Below are 19,280 nucleotides of genomic sequence, written 5' to 3' on the forward strand. Positions count from 1 at the left end.
TTTGACAGAAAAATTACTGGTGCAGACATGGCAGGGAGCAGAGGTGAGGTGAGGTGAGGTGAGACAGTGGGCAAGAACTCTATCACAGGAACCGTTTGCAGTGCTGACAAAAATAGTATTACTGACATTTGTGAGATAGTAGTATGGATTGCCATACTCAAGTAAAAGACATTAAAAGCTTTTCTGGGGTAATAGACCATGAAAGAGCAGTCCAAAATTAACAAAGACTGGAAGTAAAGAGTGTTGACATAAACATTCCCAAAAATCTTGGGTTTCTGGGGAGCAAGGCTGCTGCAGAGAGACCATGCATATACTATGCATGAATGAAACTAAGCAGGGACAATAAAGAAGTCACATAAGTAGAAGAACTGACAGACTTACATAAAGATGGGACTACCATCGTTTTTTTACTTTACTAGAAGTAAAACCTTTTATAACCTGAGGAAGATTTCTGGAAGTTCTAGTAGGCATTCTTCCAATACTGAAAATCTGAAAGTTTCAAGGACTAGCAACCTGCCGCCTTGATGAGCCAGAAGAAATTATATCTGCACAGCCAAAAATAAACAAAATTTCAACTAAACACATTGTTTGATCTGCAGAAATGCATGGGATGGCAATTAGACCAAGCGAAGTGAAAATACTCATTAGGAGGACTGAGTAGTTTTGACATTCAGGGTAATGACAAAAGCAAAATACCTGTATTTTCTTGATCTAATTTACAAAAAAGTCTCCATTAGAAAGAAAAATAGATAGTGAAGAAACACTGAAAGATGAGGATTTTTAACTAAACTATCTCAAAAGTCATAATTCAAATAATGCAAGCCCTTACCACTAATGGACAAGGGAACACTATGTCATAGGGGCACTATTTACCATTTTCTTGCATCATGGACAAATTTTTTTTTCCTCATCCTTAAATCCCTTTTTCTTGTCTTTTAAAATAAATGCCCAGTTTGGCTCTTGAATATGTCAATTAAGGGTTAAAATCTTTGAGGTTATCTTTATATAATCTTAAAAAGAGGATTACATACAGCAAATGTAAGTCACCATCTTTGTAGTTATAATCTTCCTGAAAATGAGGGGATTAATTCTGACAGGGCTACAATCACCACACATTCCCAAATATGAACTTGCTACACCTCTTTATTCAAAGTCTAGGTTAAACTTCATTGGTCTGAAGCATGTGAAGCTTTACTTTCAGAACTGTTCATCAATACATACAAATACCACTCGCAGCCTCAAAATTCCTGGACAACAAAAATTCACTGAGAGACTCTGGAGAGCCCCACAAAGACCACAGTGATCACAACCCTTCTTTCTAAACCACCCTCATCATATATAACTGTTACATCAACTGTAAGAGTACAATCTAGTTATTAACTCCTACAGCTGATACTTTAATATTACTTAATATTACTTCAGTTGTCATATATTATTTTGGGTAACTACAGATTGATTAGGACAAAATAAGACACAAGCAAAACTGTGGAATGGACAACATAGAAGTCTATTAAAAAAATTAAAGGATCATCTCCTAATTCATATGAATCAACAGTTTCATGGAAGTCAGTCTCATTAACAATAACAACATTTATAAAATTTACACTTCTGTGAACAATACTCTCCAAATCTCAAAATGCTATTAAAACATCAGAAATCAAAGGGAACAACTACAGTGAATATTTCATTTATTTATTTTTCAGTCGTTAGTAGAATAATTACTTATTCATAGAATTTAAGCAGGCACATTTTAAATGGCATTACTCATTTGAAAATGATTGCATCTAGTGCAGGTATTTCTTGTAAAGCTGAAAGTTAGGAAGTATCACTGGAGCAGCAAACACACATTTATAAATTGCCTGATGCTGTGAACCAGTAATTGAGGAGATATTTAATGAAGAATCAAGGCACTCAGATGTAAAAGAGCACACCCACCAAGAGAGAAAACTACTTTCTTACTCATACGATACCACAAGAATCAAGTGAGGAATAAGAAAAAAAAGTAAAAAAAGATAGTATGGTCCAATTACCTGTGATATCATTTCATAACATATGAAAAATCCCATCACAGAAAACAGTTAATTTTTTTTTCTACTTTAATTCATTAATGTAAAAATATCAATTAATGCTAAAGGTTAGAGAAGTAAACAGTGATTTTGAAGGCTGTAGGTGTCAGAATCTCTGTATTGTAGCTGTTCTGATCTTCTGAGTGTGAGGTATGGGAAGGAAAGATTCTAGGGAAACTCTGCCCATGGTGGAGCATGCAGGGTGACACAGCAACCCTGTGTGAGCATCTTTCAGGAAAAGACAGCTGTTCCACTTTGTTGGGTAGCACAGAAAATCATCCACACTTCTAGTCCTGCCTCCAGGCCCTCTTCTTCCACCAAAGAAACAAGGCTGGGTGGGGGGAAGGGAGTTACCAGGCTGATGAAAATGAGCAAGTATAGGATGAGAAGCAAGTTTATTGATGTAAAAATAAGAAAAAAAAAGGGGAAAATGCCTTTTCTTAAGTCAGATGCAAGTAAGTTTCTCAATCAATCTCTTTCCATTAAGACCTAGAAAATACAGAATTTTTATTCAACACAGTTCTGACTGAAGTCCATTTCACTATTTATCAACGTTAAAAACGCTGATGACTTTGTCACAGCTACTTGAACACATGTCTAATTAACTGGGTTTTAAAAAAAAAAAAACAAATCTGTATTACTTCAGAGAGAACCAGTAACTCTATTATCATTTTAAAAATTAAGGATTTCTCCCTTTGCCATCAGGAAATTTTCACCTCAGTAATTTGAGATGCACAAACAGAAACCAGAGCTGAAACAGATCTGGAGAAATCTCTGTAGACCCAAAAATATGTTGGCCTTTCTTACACTGAGCAGGACAGTAAAGTTACTTCTACAATTCTTCTTGCCCTCTGCAACATTTACAAAAAAAAAATCTAAGACTTGCCATTCCCTATATGGGTATTTCTGATCATCAAAAGTTAAAATTACAGTAATAATTACACATAGGCAAATAGAGAACTTAAAGTTTTCTTTCCTTGAATGCCACAAACCTTACCACAAACCAAATGCCACTTTAAGAAGCAATGGAAATACTTATCACAAACACCAGCAGGGCCTTCTGAGAACCACTGAACACTTGCTTCATGTTGAATACAAAACTAATTTGTTCTTCACTAAAATTTCATCTCTCCTCCTCCATTTGAGATGTTCTCCTCCTCTAAGATTTACTATTTCAGGCCAATTCAGAAAGTCTGCAGTTCCATTCTCTTTTCTAACAAATATATGTTAACCAGGAATATACAGTAAAGCCCAATACAAATTTTGGTTTAGGTGCAATGGACTAGGGATAGAAACAAGTTATCATGTAGGCAAAGGTATTAGCTTTAATTAATCAGCAATTAACTGGTGTATGGGGGAAGGCAGGCGAAGAAAAGACAACCTTACTCCTGTGAACATTAGCTTCCAGTAAAATCTATATTCATGGACATCTTATACACTTAATGAAAATATTTGCTGGTTTGATTCCTTTCAATAGAATGCCAGAATTTAAAATACTCATAAAGCTGGCAAAATGGTACCTTGACATGCTTCAGCCACTTAGAAGAACTCTTTCACATATGCACTCTGTTGCACTGTTAAGGAGCCAAAATTGTTTAAACACAAGAACAAACTTTAAGAAAAAGAAAATACTGCTTAGCTATACTATTGTTTTAGCTATTTCACATTACACATCTTTCTAGCTGGCAAAGGCTTTAAAAAGGGTATATAAAGCTCTAAATGAACATACTGTAATAGTTAAGCAGGCAATAAGTCACACTAGAAGTTGCAAAAACATTGAAGAGATTTTTTTCAATGTCAAATAAAAGCCTTGACAAGCTTCAGTTAACTGAAATTAAGTAAATTAATTGAACAAGAACGATGGAGTAATGAAGCACCATTAAGCAGCAGGTGGGTTTTTTGTCATTCTAACAGATACACTGAAAGAAATGGTTCAGAGGCAAATCCCAGTAAACAGTGCTTCAATGTGTGACTCCTGCTAGACATATGAGAGAAAAGCAAAGTCCAAGTTACACAAACAGCTCTAACCTTTGATTTTTAATCTGGATGCCTTACCCTGAATGTCTGGGATTCTTTCAATTTAACTTAATAGATCTGTTTATATGACACTGGGATATTACTTTTTTTTCTTCACAGACTAAACCAAGTTCCACATCTTCTGCTATTCTGTTTTTGCCCCAAGCAGCCAATTCCCATACCTTTTTATCTGCATGAATTTAAACACTTCCTGGTTTTTGAACCCCTTATTTTTTTTGTACTCACCTTTACTACCTTTAAATTTCAGTCCTATGTATATTTTTCTTTGCATTTGATACCTATATAATCTAAAATTTTTCTGGGAGATATTTTAATTATTCCACAGAAAAGTACACATGAAATCCATATGTTACAAATAAAAAATATTTAGACTGGAACAAAGTAGCATGCATGCTTACCATCAGGTTTTCTACCTATGTCTTAAAATTATGCATGAAACTGAAGAACCTGAAACATTACAAGTCCTAACTTATTTGACAGTATGCTCAATAAAGGAAAGATTATTAACTTTCAAAATCCCTGTGAAAACAACTTTAGCAATAGTTCTATGCTCAAACTGAATGCAAAAGATGGTACAAAATGTATTCAGAATCATAAAGCATAGATAAGTTTAATAATTAGCCAGTAAATTTGTAAGAGGCTGTGAGTAGTACTGAACAGCCTCCTCACCTATGAGATACCATTTGTAAAACAGTAGCTTAAGTCATTGTTTAATAGCTTAGAAAATACTAGAAATGGAAATCAGTTTTTCTCTGATCATTTAAAATAATGCTAAGAGCAGTGATTTTACTTCTCACACAATGGAAACACACAGTGACAGTACTTCTAGGACAGGATTGTAGTAAAGATTGTAGTAAAGTTTGTTGAGCAACAAATTATTTTCTGTGGTACCTACTGCTAAACTTGAGTCAGACAAATACTGAGGGACTGAAATGTAGGTCTCTACCTTAAATAAAAATCTAGGATAGTTTATAAAAGTGCAAAGCTAACAACTTGAAACTATTTAATAGAATAGTTAGCTACTTATCAAGATCATAAGATTCCTTCAGATCCCTTTAGTACTTACTCCAATTCCTTAGGCATTGATGAGTTTAAAATACATATGCTAAAAAAAAAAAAACCTGTTTCATGAGGCACATAAATATCACCGATACAAACAGATCTAGAAAACCTGAAAGGACAGTAAAATGTACTATTCAAAATATTTGTAACTGTAGGACATATTCTACGCTAATAGTGAATATTGGAAACTTTTTTTTTTTTTTTAAGTAGAGGTGCTCCAGTGCCTTAATCATCTTGATGGCCTTTAATTAAACTTTCTCCAGCACATCCATGCCTCCTTTGTACTGAGTAGCCCAGTACTGGGCACAGCACTGCAGGTATGGCCTCATCACCAGTGCTGAATAAAAGGCAAGGACCACCTCCCTCAACCAGACTGAGATTCTTTGCCTAATGCAGCCCAGGAACCAGTCACCCTCTTTGTCCCCATGGCATATTGCTGCATCATGTTCAACCTCATGGCCACCAGGACCCCCAGATATCTTCTGCCAAGAGAATGTTTTGCTTCTCCAGTCAAAACTCAAACGTACTACCAAAACCATCTTCAACTTACAATATCCCTCACTCCTTTATCTAAGACCAGCTTACAAGTATTACCCTAAAAAATGAGAATTACTTGAGGCTGAGAGATCTGGAAAAGGACCAAAACTTGTTAATTAGTACTTCAACAAAACAAATGAGAAGAAAGCTATGAGAATATCGTCATACTTTCTGTTTTCATCAACATACTTTTGGGAGTGAATCTTCAGACCAGCGAGAACAGACAGGAATATAGCAGCATTTAATTTCTCACCTTTTTGCCAAGGCCACAGTACATACTGGTGATATAAATACAGTAGTGGTTTCCTTAGGATCTGCTTTCACAGAGTAGAATGTCAGCTTCAGCACTCTCCACTTCCAAGGTTTACAAGGCCTTGACAATAGGACAAGGCACTAGTTTTCCCTGACAGTAAACCAACAGCTTCTCCAGAGATACTCCAACGTCCCTGATACACTGTAAATATTTTGTTACTAAGTTCCAAGTTGCCAACCCTGCAGCAGATGGACAGAGAACTGAAGTGGAAAGCAAACTGTAACTCTTCTTAAAACACAGGACATTCTGAGATGGAAGAGAACCCAAAGGATCACCCTATCCAATTCTGACTCCACACAGTGCAACATAAAAGTTAAACATCTTTTAACATAAAGTTAAAAGTATCTCAGAGCACTGTCTGAATGCTTCCTGAACAGGATGGATTGGTCAGTTCCCAGGGCTATGATATTATTGGTGGGATGAGTCTCATGGCTGGAGCACTGGGATGGAGGGCTATAGGCTGTCCAGGAGCAAAAGGCAGAGCAGGCAAGGTGGAGGAATTGCTCTGTTTGTGAGCAAGGGTTTGATTGCACAGCCTTACAGTTAGTGATGACATATGATTGAGAGCCCCTGAGAGAGGATTAGGGGTAGGGGAGAAAAGGAGTTGTTGCAGTGGGCGTCTACAACTGATACCCCAGCCAGCACATAATCACTGATGAATTATTCTCAAGGCAATTTAGGGCAAACCTATGAATTTGTAGTCCTTGCCCTCATAAAAGATTTCAATTAATATCAATCAGGAGCACCATACCACTGTGATGAGGAAGTCTTGGAAATTCTTGAAGTCTGTAGGAGGTAACCTCTTGTCACAGGTACTCAGTGAGCCAGCTAGAAAAGATGCCCTCCCAGACTTGCTATTCGTGAATACAGAAGGACTCGTGGGGGATGTGACAGTAGTTTGCTGTCTTGGCAGCTGTGATCATGAAATGATCCTGTTTAATTTTATATCCTTCTAGGATAAGGTCTCTGACCTTGTGGATGAAGGGAAGGTGGCAGATATAGTTCTGGATTTTAGCAAGGCTTTTGATACTGTTCCTTACAACATCCTTCAGGAAAAGTTGCCCAACTGTGGGAAGAGCAGGTTTGTGGTATGCTCAGTGAAGTACTGTCTGAAGGGCAGAGCTCAAAGGGTTGTACCAAATGGGACTACACCTGACTGGTGACCCGTCCCAGTGCTGTTCCTCAAGGCTCAGTTCCAGGGCCAGTCCTGTTCAATATTTATATCAATGATCCAGATACTTGTTGCAGTGTGAAGCAATATCCTGTTTTAGCTATCCCAGTTTCCCAAGTGTGCCAACCTCTCCCTTCCCCTCCCCCTTGCCCCCTTGTTAAGTGCTGTCCGTCGAGCTTAACATTCCAGCAAGGGCATCGTCTGGTTGGTCAAGTTCAAAAGATGCTTCTCAGCCCTGGGGTCATTGGCCAGTCCAGGTGTCATTGTCCCCTGAGACTGCCCCCCTCCCACCTGGTTGGTGGCTCACCTACCCCTTCCCCTCCCCCTTTCCCTGGGCTTAAAAAGACACTGGACCATGCGGTCGGGATTCTGTTGGAGCTGTTACCAAGATTCGGAGATCTGTGACCATGGAATAAAACTCTGGATTAACCCTCCAGCAGAATCTGTCTCCTTTTCCTCTTCACCTCACCTAAAGCCTTTCCATTAGAGGTAAAAACTGAATTCCTGCTTGCCTGGACTTGTTCCAAGTGCCTAGCTACAACATACAGCCAGCCAGGGGTGTCTCTGAGGTGAAAACACCACAGCTGCCGCCTCTGGTCAAGCAGCAAGGGCCAGAAGAGTCCAGGCACGTTCCACCTGGTAATATTGGGATCATATTCCAATAGATACTGGAGTTGAATGGACCAGTAGCAAGTCTGCTGACTGGAAACTGGGGAGGGAGGTGCTAATCTCCTCTTCCGGTTGTTTAGTGACAGAACATGTAGAAATGGTTCAACATTGAGTCAGGGGAAGTTCAGACCTGACACTAGAAAGTATTTCCTCACTGAGAAGGTGGTCAAACACTGTAACAGGTTTCTTAGAGAGATGGTCTATGCCCCAGGCCCATCAGTGTTTAAGAGACATTCAGACAGTGCCCTTAACAACATAGTTTACCTTGGTGTCAGCCCTGAACTGCTCAGGCAGGTGGACTAGATTATCACTGTAGGTCCCTGCTAATTGAAATACTGTACTCTATTTTATTGCAAACTGACAGCCTGGGGCCATGACCACTTCCCTGGGAAGGTTGTTCCAGTGCCTGACCCCACTTTTGAGATCCTTTCCAACATACGCCATTCCATGATTCAGCAGAGAATTTCTTATTAACCAACCAAAACAGTTTTAAGCAACTCCTTCACCTCCTATCACTAGACACCAGAAGATCAGCACCTCCTTATCTGTTCCCCATCATAAGGGAGTTGTAGACAGCGATGACGTCACCTCTACGTCTCATCTTCTCTAAGCTGAGCAAACACGGTATCCTGAGCTGCCCCTCATAAGTCATGCCCTCTACTCCTCCTTTGGACAAATTCTAACATTCTTCACATTGGGTCTGATATAAATATTACTGTATGTTTATATACAGTATAAACCCTCCTTCTTAAGCCAAGCTGTATGCATTTTCCACCCCTCCATCTCAGAAACCAAATCTTCATCTACTCCTATTGATATAGAGAGCAAGCTATATACAAACAGTATTTTCTCCATTTTTTTCAAGTACATTCATTGACCATTGCTACAAATGCTGCAGAATTGATCTGTGCATTATCTATAACATATTACCAGCCTCATACAAGGGTCTAAGAAAAAATATACTACCATTACATAAGTTTACAAAAAACTGAATTTCTGAGTGTTATGCAAGAGGCCCAGACAAATGACTATGATTCCATTGCACACATCTGCCTGTTCTGGTCTGCCATATACTTGGCCTTTTTTAGCCTTGTTTTCCCAAGCAAACATCACATGCATGACTCATACTGTCCACCTGCCTCTTCCCCCTCTTCCTTTCATCTCCATCCCTCTAAGTGAATCTGTTCACCACCAAATCCAGTTAAAATAAACCGAGAAGTAATATCTTCTGAAACACTAGGTTCCCATGAGTTTCACAAAGTTCAATAGCCTAGCAGAGGAAAGAGACACAATTTCATGTGCTTGCTGAGCAAAGGCTGCAGCGTGAGTTCAAGCTCTCTGCACTGCCTGACTCAAAAGCTACACAAACACCACAGAAAGCTCTGAATCAGTCTGAGCTGCAGCAGTGCACAGTGCCTTTTTTATTACAAGTAAGAAGGGTCTAGAACAGCACATGAAGCAAAGAATTGTAACTGTAAGAGAAGTCTGTATGGAGCCTAGTTCCACTGCTACAGAGCAACTTACAGCAAAATATTTACAGCATGCATTGCTTGCAAATCTTAATCACAATGATGCTTCTAGGTCCTACCACAATGCCTCCTCTGTGTGTTACAGATAAAAATGCACATGCAGTGAAACAAACAGAGTAAACAACTTTCAGGTTTCTTGAACAGAACAATGGTAGGTAAAGGCCAACACATATGTCAAGAAATCAGGGAAGAATATTTTCTCCTTAATTCTAATATTTAGCTGAATAGTTCTCATATCTGTCAGAACATGATATATGCTAGCCACACAAGCCTTCTCAGTTGTCTTCTGTTATGCAGAATCCTAATGCTTGGTATAAATTATTGCTCATCAGACTTGCATCAAGAGCAATGTAAATCAATATATTAAGATAGATTGTTAAAATATGGGCAGATTTTAGTGTACCTACACTGCAAACAGAAAACTTTACCCCCTAGTTACATATAGGTACTTCCATATTAAATTATATAGGCAACCTATTTTCACCACATGGAAAATGGAGAACTATGAGCTTCTGAACAGGAGGAGAGCCTGAGCACATACCAAGAGTGCCCAGATAGCTTATAAAATCCACTCGCAGGAATTTGCGTCTGTCAGCACCACCTTATTAGTTATAATAGCTTTGACTGGTGTAAACACATCTCTGCTGCAGCCATAGCAAAATTAGCGACCATGGAACAACTTTAAAGACATTAACCAAAAGTGCTGCTGTTACTGTTCCATCCCCCCACTATGTTTTTATGGGACATGAAAAAGGTGACTAAGGAATACCAATAATGGGAAATACATTATTACTGATCCACAAAATAGTTTCCCAGCCTCCCCATTGTTTTGATAAGTCACAAAAAAAACAATAATTCAAAGAGAGGAAGAGAAGCCTACTCAGTGTTATGAGAAAGTGGCAGAAAGGGTTTTGCACAATTTTTGTCAGTAAGACATTTGATGTGATCCACCTCTCACCAGTAACTTTATCTCAAAAAATAGCTCAAAGAGGTATAAGTAGAATTCACTGCATGTTCTCACTCTCTTTTCTCTGAATATTTGATTTTTTAAAAGTGCTATGCAAGGCTCTTTCCAGCTGTCAATCTCAGCAGTGTTAAAACACTAAAACATGTCTGTCCTACTTCCAGTCACAGACTGCACTAATCTTACCTACTGCTACCTGAGAGCATTCAGCCAAGCACTGTCGCTTGCTTTTTCAAAAATAGCCCTTCAGTCTCTACAGTGCTAGAGAATTCAACCTGATCCTTACTAAGGCTCTAAGCTGATGAATAATTCTCATGTCTTAAAACAAAGAGTTGCCTGTTTCTGCTAATTATTTTCCAGTCCAATTTTAGTCTGAGTTAATATGATTCCAAAATTTAACTACAAAAAAAAAAATCAAAGTTGAGAACATGAACATTAATAAAAAACACGTCACTGTTTATTAATAAATAAAAATTAATAATTGATTAATAAAATTAATAAAAAACAGGTCATACCAGAAGGGCCCAAGGTTTGACTTCTCAAGGGTCAATACTGAACCACAATAATATCTAACATAGTAAGTTTAACACATCATTACAAAAGCAACAGTGAATGAAAACACACTTTCATGAAGGTCAGTATCCTTTCTAGAGAAAAGCTAAAGACTAAGTTATAAAACTTAAAATTATTAACAGCTTATTCTTGTGAGCAACACTGCTTTGAAATCAGGTGGCTACAAAAAGTGCACAGAAAAGACCAGCTTCCCACTGAAGGAGGTCAAAGTTATTCAGGTTGATTTTCGAGGGACTTGTGAGGGTAGATATTAAAGGAAAGACAAGCAAGAGAAAAGCATCTCCAGCATGTTTTACCCACAAAATATACACTTGCATGATACGGTCAACACACAGGCCTTCAGCCTGAAGAGCACTAAAAATGCTTAGTCATTCTCTAAGTCTTCATCCATATGAATCTCTCCTCCTCTTGCTGTCCTTTCTTATGCCTTCCCCAGTTGTACTGTACAGCTTTCAAGACGGGGTAGGACACAGAAAAAGTTGAAAAAATACACAAAGCATTCATTCAAGCTAGGAATGCACTGTGCACAGAAACAGTGGCATGATGACATTGTCTGTTTTATTCTTTAGTCTATTCCTACATCTTCTATATTAACCTTTAGAAACACCAGTTTTTAAGCTGTGGAGTGTCACTGAACATCTGGAAAAATGTTCTTAGTTCCCCTCTGTTATAAGGGAAGGACTGAAACACAAAATGTTCAGATATGCAGGAAAACAAGCCCAAAGTATATGTCTCTGCTAATAAAGATTTATTTAATCAATTTTGATTTCTTATAGCCTTTAAAGCTTTGAAACTGAAGCAACCAGCATGATAGATTCATACAAAAGAGACAAGAACAGCAACCAACTCTGAAAGTAGACTGTCCCTGATAGTTATATGCAAAAAAACCAAACCAAAACATAAAAAACTGTAACCAAAAAAAAAAAAAAAAAAGGCTACAGTGGGCAGTCTAACTAGCTCTTTGAAAGTATTTTAAAATGCTTTTAGTTTATGTACTAAAGTACAATCTGTATAATATTTTTATTAAAATCCCTATTTCTTAGCAATGAATTTTCTCTCTCCTTGTCTGGTTATTCCTTATTTTGAATCATACATCAGTTAATCTCAACTGAACTGTGTAAGAATTACTTCTTGATAGACTACCCTCCACAACTTTTCAAAGTGTTCTCTAATACCTTTTTGTTTAGTTATATGACACAGGATTAAAAGCATGAGCTGAAAGCTATATTTAATATATGAAATATTTAAGGTTCTGTGTGCCTCTGCTAGAGGCCTCTCTTCACTTACTTTTAATGCTAAAAATTAACAACATTTTTCATTTTATTTGCACAGAAGCTGTACTACTCTGATAGTTTTCTCCTCAATCAGTTATATTTTCCTGATCAAACACTGAATACAAACAATAAAGAAACCCAACAGCTCATTTGTAAAATATCTGGGAGATCCCCAAAACCATTTACCATAGAAGAGTAACAAATATGCTTATGTAAGTAATATAAAAATAGCATGTAAGCTCATATATGTTTTATTCTGAATACATTCCAACATGTAGATTTTTACTCCATTTCTGATGGGACATTTTCGTAAAACAGTTCTTCACTATGTTTGGTTCTTGTTACCAATACTTCATTACACCTCATTTTGAGGAATAGTTGTAGCTACTCTTTCCAACACTAGGTCTCCTATGTTAACATAGAAAATGTACCTATCACCAAATATTACACTACCCACTGTTATTTCCATCTGAAGGTTCAACTACTCAATTTCCGATTTTGTCCGTTCATTAGCAGAAGACTTTTCATCATGTTATGAACTAAGATTCCAAATAGTTTTCTTTTCCATGGCTATTCCCTTAACAATGCAATTTAATTCACCATCCCATGACAAAATTTTGTCAGCAATCTCTTACAAGACAGGGATTTATTTTATTCTGGAATGACATACAGATATCAGTCTTCCACCAAATTTTCAATACTAACTGATTTTTTACTGTCCTTGTAACTGGCATCTTGAAGCCAAAATCCATCTTCTTTTCCTTTCTTTTTTTTTTTAATGCCCAAAATCTTTTCAGCTACTAAGTAAGAAAAGTGATCATTTTTAAAAAGATAACACTGTACAAAGATCGTTGGAAGTGGAAAATAAATTGTGCCAAGAATGGAGGAAAAAGGGAACTGAAATTTAAGAAGCAGCAGTTTCCACGATTCTAACCTGAGGAGAAAAGGGAAGTTTGCCAATCCTATTACTATTCATCTTCTATTGAGCTTTCCTCTTATATTTTATTTTGTTTTTTAACTTTTATGCTTACAAACATAATTTTATGTCATCACAGACGCTAGGAAATACATTGTGTATGTAATTTTGGTACACCAGTTAATAAAAACAAGGTCAGCTTTAAAGACTAAGGTATCATGATCTGTTCAACAGTTTTACTCCATCCTTACAAACAACAAACAAAAAAAAGTCTTTCTGAATTTTTCAAGAACTACCACAGCACTCTGTTTCAAAACTGGACATGTGTTATTTTTTCAGTTTTGATGCCAAAGCATATTGTGCAATTTTACTGATTATCAACTTTATCTTTCCTGTTTACTTTAGCCCATTCTAAAAATACAACTCATTTGATTTGATTTATATTGAGAATTTCTGGCTATCTTGAAATGCACATAAAATCCTAAATCCTCCTATATTTTTCACCCACCTACATGAGGAACAGGTAGAAGTTTTTAGTTGCTTCCTTTTTTAAAGGATTCTTCAGCTAATCTCCGGCTCCATTCAGATCTTATACCAAAAGATCTGGGTTAAAAACCCCAGTGATGAGAAATGTGTGCACAGTATCCTGTTTACTGCTCTCATGCTCACAGAAGCACAGATAAGAGCTCTCCTCTGCCCACTTCAGGCTGCAAGGTGAAGACACTTAAATGCATAAACCAGAATTATTTTGCTGCTTATCTTTAGAATCTGACTTCCTCTTCTCATCAGTTTTTAAATTGCTTTCCTCTATCTTCAAGACAATATCCTGCAAAATAAACCTAAAATCCTAATGGAATCGAAGTAGATGGGAGTAATTCTATGCTGTTTGAACTACTTGAGGGGTCAGATACTAATATGCATTTGCATTTCAATGCCGTTTACATGTAAGACAAATCAAGAGATTGTCCTACTGTGTAACAGATAATTTTATTCAGAAAAAAGTATTCAGGTTTAGAACTGGTTACATTTAAGTATGCTCAGATGCTAGCCACTTAAAGCTGAACAAAAGCATATCTAACAAACTCCAATGAAAAGAAAAAGGGTGGCTAATAAAAACTGAAGAACATAATCTGCTTTGTTAAACACATGCTTCACTCCAATTTTATTGGTGACTTTATTTTAGTCAAAAGCCATTATAAAGTAACACAACCAGCTCAGTAAATTTCAATTGATTCTTGCAAATTAAGTAGAATTTGTAAGTTAAATCCAAAGCCATACTGTCTTTTAACAGGATTTTAAAAGTGATTTTTTGACAGTACTGAATTATCAAACTGTACATTAGATTAACAATTTACACAGTCCTCAACACTGACTGACGGGAGAGCAAATCAAAATATAATTGTTTTTTGTCATACATAGGCTGCTATAAAACTACAGCAGTACAGTCATGTAAACCTGCAATGATTAACTACTTCTTACTGTATGTGCAATAATTAGTAAATCTATATGTAAAAGAAACCTAAAGGTTTTCCTGACATACTTTCCCTGGAATGCTAAGAAATTAAAAAAAAAAAAAGGCAATGAAAACAAAACAAAACCAAACCTAGCACGCTCCCCTGTAAACAATTCTGACATCCTATAACCACTCTGACAGCTGACAGCTTACCTGGAATCTCCAGTGTTTCTCTCTAAAGCAACACTACACTTGGAAAACAGAGCTAAACTTAAATACGCGTCTGATTAAACTAGCAGCTCCTCAAACACAGCAAATACAAATCACAAGCAGCAGCAATTAGAGCTTTTCACTTACAAAAAGCAACTAAAAACAAAAATTCACTCTTACTCTCTGTTAAAGGTATCATAGCACATTTTAGCAAAAACTGTGCCATGTCAGTGTTCTACAGGGGAGAGGGCCAGGGCAGGGAAAGAGGGTGCACCACTCTAAGACTTCATCTTTTTTACAAGCCTTTGGAATGCCTCTTCTGGACACTCCCAACTCCTGCTGATAAAGTAGAGGAGGTTTCTCTTTCCAACTATATTATTTTTCTTCAAGAAAACAGTGGTGACACCTCCAGTATTTCCAATGATCCTTACTTAGGGCCACTTTATGTAACCACAGGAGACTCTCCAGCACACCACAGAAAATCTGAATGAACACCGACACAGAAAGTGGCGCCTACTGATGCAATGGCAGCAAACTTTGAAAGAAGGACCTGGATGTAACCAGCTCCTATTGCCTGCACTGGGACACAGACCTGAGAATATAGAAGAGTGTCACTATATTGCACAACTCAGAACTCAAATGATGAGTTCAGCAGTTCTGGTTTACAAGTTTCGCAAGGACAGAAAAAATAGCGGGATTTTTGCTAATATGACACTACCATAGAAACTGGGGAATCCTGCCCTAGTTCAGACACTTTATTACAGGCACACTGGAGCAGCTTTTCTGATTTTGAGTCACTATGCAACTGATTTTCTGGCAGAGCCAGAAGGGTTTTTCTCTTTTTTTTTTTTTTTAATTCAGGTGAATGTTACACTCTGCAGAAGCAGGCAAGTGCAGAAGACTTGCCTAAAAGATAGTACATTTTTATCAGTAGCTTCACTCCTTTTCAGTCTTCAGGAAGAGTCTTTTTAACACAGCTAAAAGTAACTAACAAGAATCACTTAAAGACAGCTAGCAGCAAGCACTTATTTTGGTTATCACTCCATTCATTACCTCACCTAGCCTTCACACTTCATTATCTCAACTCAATTCTAAAATGAACTTGAGGGTTTTTGTGGGGGATTTAGATTGCAGGGGTTTTTTAAGCTAACAATAAGTATTTACCTTAAGTGCATAAAGAGAAGCCATTTCCAATTAACAGGCATGGCTTAGGTCATGATGTTTTGATCTCGGCACCTTAATTTTCAAGTCTAACGCTTTAATGGCATAGGAAGTATGAAGAAATGTATGAATGTGATACCAAACCTTACTCCTGATTCTTCCTGTTCAAAACCCAGAAGGAATCTCTTTCCCCACACACATCCTTTCATGAAAAACAACGGGGAAGTGGGGAGAATTCCAACTTATCAAAATTTCCAACTTCATACTGAAAGCTAAAAAGATGAAAATCAGTAAAACTAGCAGACACTTCTCCTTCCAAGGGTTCCACACACTCATGAAAAGGGGTTGAGTCTGAACTCCATCAGTATTCCTGTGATTTAAGAAGCACTTGTAGGCAAAGCGATTATTTAAAGTTTATTGAAAACCCTTTAACAAAAACATACTGGCTCACTTACAGTGTTTTTTTCACTGAAATCAAACAACAAATGTAAACTATTTTACAAACAAAAATAATCCATATTCTTTTGGTAACAAAGTGTCCTATACCAAGAGAATAAATCAGTCCAAAAGCTCTCAAGCTTTCAAGTATAATTTTGTATTTAAGGGAATTATTCTACAGTGTCATTGGGGAAAGTCCATGGATAGTACTAAGCTGCTCAAGCTAGAAGCACTTACAGGACTAGACCTTTAAAATATAGCTCAAAATCCACACTGAGGAGGTGATAAAGGGATTCTAAACCCACAAGTTCACAAGCAGCATAAACCAGAAGTATTTCTACTTGCCCCATTTGAAAGCATCTTTGTCATGAATCCAAGTAAATTGTGTTTTTGCGGCTGTAAAATTTTTCTTAAAAGGATGAAAAATTCTCAGATTTTTTCTGTAAGTAAATTTATTTAATCTTTATTAGTATTTAAATCAACCAGAAATTGTTATTCAGTTTAGACCTTGACCAAACGGACTCAGATAAGGCAGCATACAAAATTCTTTAAAATATACAACCAGTTCAAGTTAGTAAAGCTTTATCACAGCCAATATCAGTCCCTTTGTTTCTATACTGCAGAGATTAAACCAGAATACCAATTTTAAGAGTAGACTTATTACAATGAAGATCATACTGTCTTTCAGAGGTATGTCCATATATAACCCAGCTACCTGCAGTCAGTGATTGCATCTCCTAGTAAAGCAGTATTATTAAACTTGCCTACCTGAGTTTTTTTTCAATGCAGGGCATCCTGATTACTTTTTATAAGACACAGCTGCCCTTTGAAAGTGCAACTGAAATATGAATACCTTTTTTTACAGTTTCACCCAACATCGAAGAGCTCTCATTAAAATAATTAGATGCTGTTAAGTCCTTTTCTCTCTTTGATGTACAGTTTAAACATTTATAGATCTGGAAGCAGAGCTAGCTTATCCTAGTTAAACTGGGATGAGAATTGGTACCATTCCAAAAATAAGACAACTACAAATAAAATCAAGTAAATAAACACACCGAGTTGTAACATTTTGCAACAACATAAACAAAGATAAAGGACACAAACAGGTCTTTTGAGGTCTTCAATTCACAAAGTCTGCTCAGCCAAACACCCATCACAGGGACCCCGAGAGACGAGCAGACACCTAAAACCTGAGCGCTGACCGAGAACACCCCGTGTCCCCTGCGCCTGGCAGCGTGAGGGGCGACAGCAGCGCACCGGGGAGAGGACACGGCTCCTCACCTCCTCCCTCCCCGGCTCCACCAAAGGAAGGTGAACATAAACGCCACAATATCCTTCTCCTCTGCTTTCACCCGCACATAAGCGAGCCAGGGCCGGCCGTGGAGCTGCCTCACTGACTCCTGGCCACTAAAGCCTCTCGCAATCCACTCAGCGTTGACACAGGTCACGACTCAGCCCCCAGTCACCCTCGCAAAGGCCGTAGACAGGAATAAACAAGGTTATTCGCTGACACCGGACACCGGCGACACTCCCCCTCCCTGTCCCCCCGCCCCACAGAGACACAGGCTCACCACAGCCCCGACCCTCCCTCCCCTCGCCAGGTGCGGGCCCAGAGGCCCTCAGCCCTGTCCAGACGCGAGCCAGAGTGGGAGACGGCAGGGAAAGCCAGCAATTTTCCGAACACCATGTGGGGCATCGGGAGGGGAGAAGCAACCCCCCGTCAGCAGAGCCCGAGGGGTGCGACGAGTGGAAGTGCCGGAAGGAGACCGAGACCTCCCTACGGCTCCCTTCGCCATTTTAGCCCCCACGCCCATTCCCCTCCTCCCCGCCCCTCGGTGACAGGGGCAGATCGCAGCCGTCCAGCGCCCACCCCCCTGGCTGCCCACGGCCGAGCGGCGGCGAGGAGCGAACACGGCAGCCGCGTTTCTGCCGGGCCAGACCGCAAACCAGAGAGGCTGCGGCACAGCCTGTTTTGTGCCCTTACCGTGCTCGCAGCCTCACAGCTGCTGCCGCCTCCTTCTCCTTCCTTCCACCTTTCTCTGCTTCTTCTTCGCTTCCTCGCCGCCGCGGCGGCTCCTCACCCCTCCGCGCCGCGCTCCGCCGCCGCCGCCGCGCAGAATGATGCCATCTCACAGCGGCATCGGCGGCTCCCGCACAACAGCCCTCCTCCCGCCCCTCCCGGCACCGCTCCCGCTGCCGCTCCCGCTGCTCCCGCCCGGCGCCCCCGACGGCCGGGCCAGCCTCGTGCGCGCTCCCGGGGCACGGGCAGCAGGAACTTGTGGAGCTGGAGCCGGAGCCACTGGAGCCGCCCCGGCGGGAGGGCCCAGTCGGGACCGAGCAGTGCGCAGCGGCGGTGGGAGGGAAGAGGCGAGCCTGAACCGAGGCTCTTCAAAGGGGACAGGGCTTATTCCTAGCGCCTGCCCCGGGCTAAACCAAGTCGGGCGCCGCGGCGGGGAGAAGAGCCGAGAGCACGGAATCGACCTCGGGGGAGGCAGGGCCGGGCTGCAGCCCCGGGGCACCGACCGCGGGGCAGAGCCTGCTGGGGCAGGATAAGCAGGGCTCCTGCAAGTCTCTGTCCCCCGACAAGGCTCCTCTGCAGCGCGGAGAGCCAGCACACCCCGGTGCGGTGCGGGCGATAAAAGCGGGGGGTGTCTCCTCCACCCGCCTCCCGCCCTCTCTTCCCGGCCGTGCAGGCAGGGCGGGATCCTGTGCCCCGCCGGGAGCCTCTGCCGCCGCCGTGACAGCAGTCCCTGTCCGTGATACCCCTGGCTGGTGCCCGTCCTCCACCGCCGAGCCTCTTCTGCCTCTCTGAGTAACGCCGCCCTTCCCGTTGTGGGGCGGACGGATGTGGGCAGGGAGAGCAGCTCCGCGCAGCCCTCGGCAGCGGCGCAGAGCAGCCCCGCTGCG

At 40.0% G+C, this 19,280-nt stretch overlaps 1 protein-coding gene across 1 annotated transcript in view; it reads right to left on the reverse strand.

The window, feature by feature from the left end:
- WWP1 (WW domain containing E3 ubiquitin protein ligase 1) overlaps positions 1-18,492 on the reverse strand; it is a 58,460-nt gene extending 39,968 nt beyond the window's left edge. The window contains 1 exon segment of the mRNA XM_036402126.2: positions 18,358-18,492. The gene's annotated coding sequence lies outside the window, so the exon portion shown is untranslated.
- Positions 18,493-19,280: the final 788 nt, after the last annotated feature.

The sequence above is a fragment of the Molothrus ater genome, chromosome 1 (genome assembly GCF_012460135.2).
Source record: "Molothrus ater isolate BHLD 08-10-18 breed brown headed cowbird chromosome 1, BPBGC_Mater_1.1, whole genome shotgun sequence".
In the NCBI taxonomy this organism is placed as follows: Eukaryota; Metazoa; Chordata; class Aves; order Passeriformes; family Icteridae; genus Molothrus; species Molothrus ater.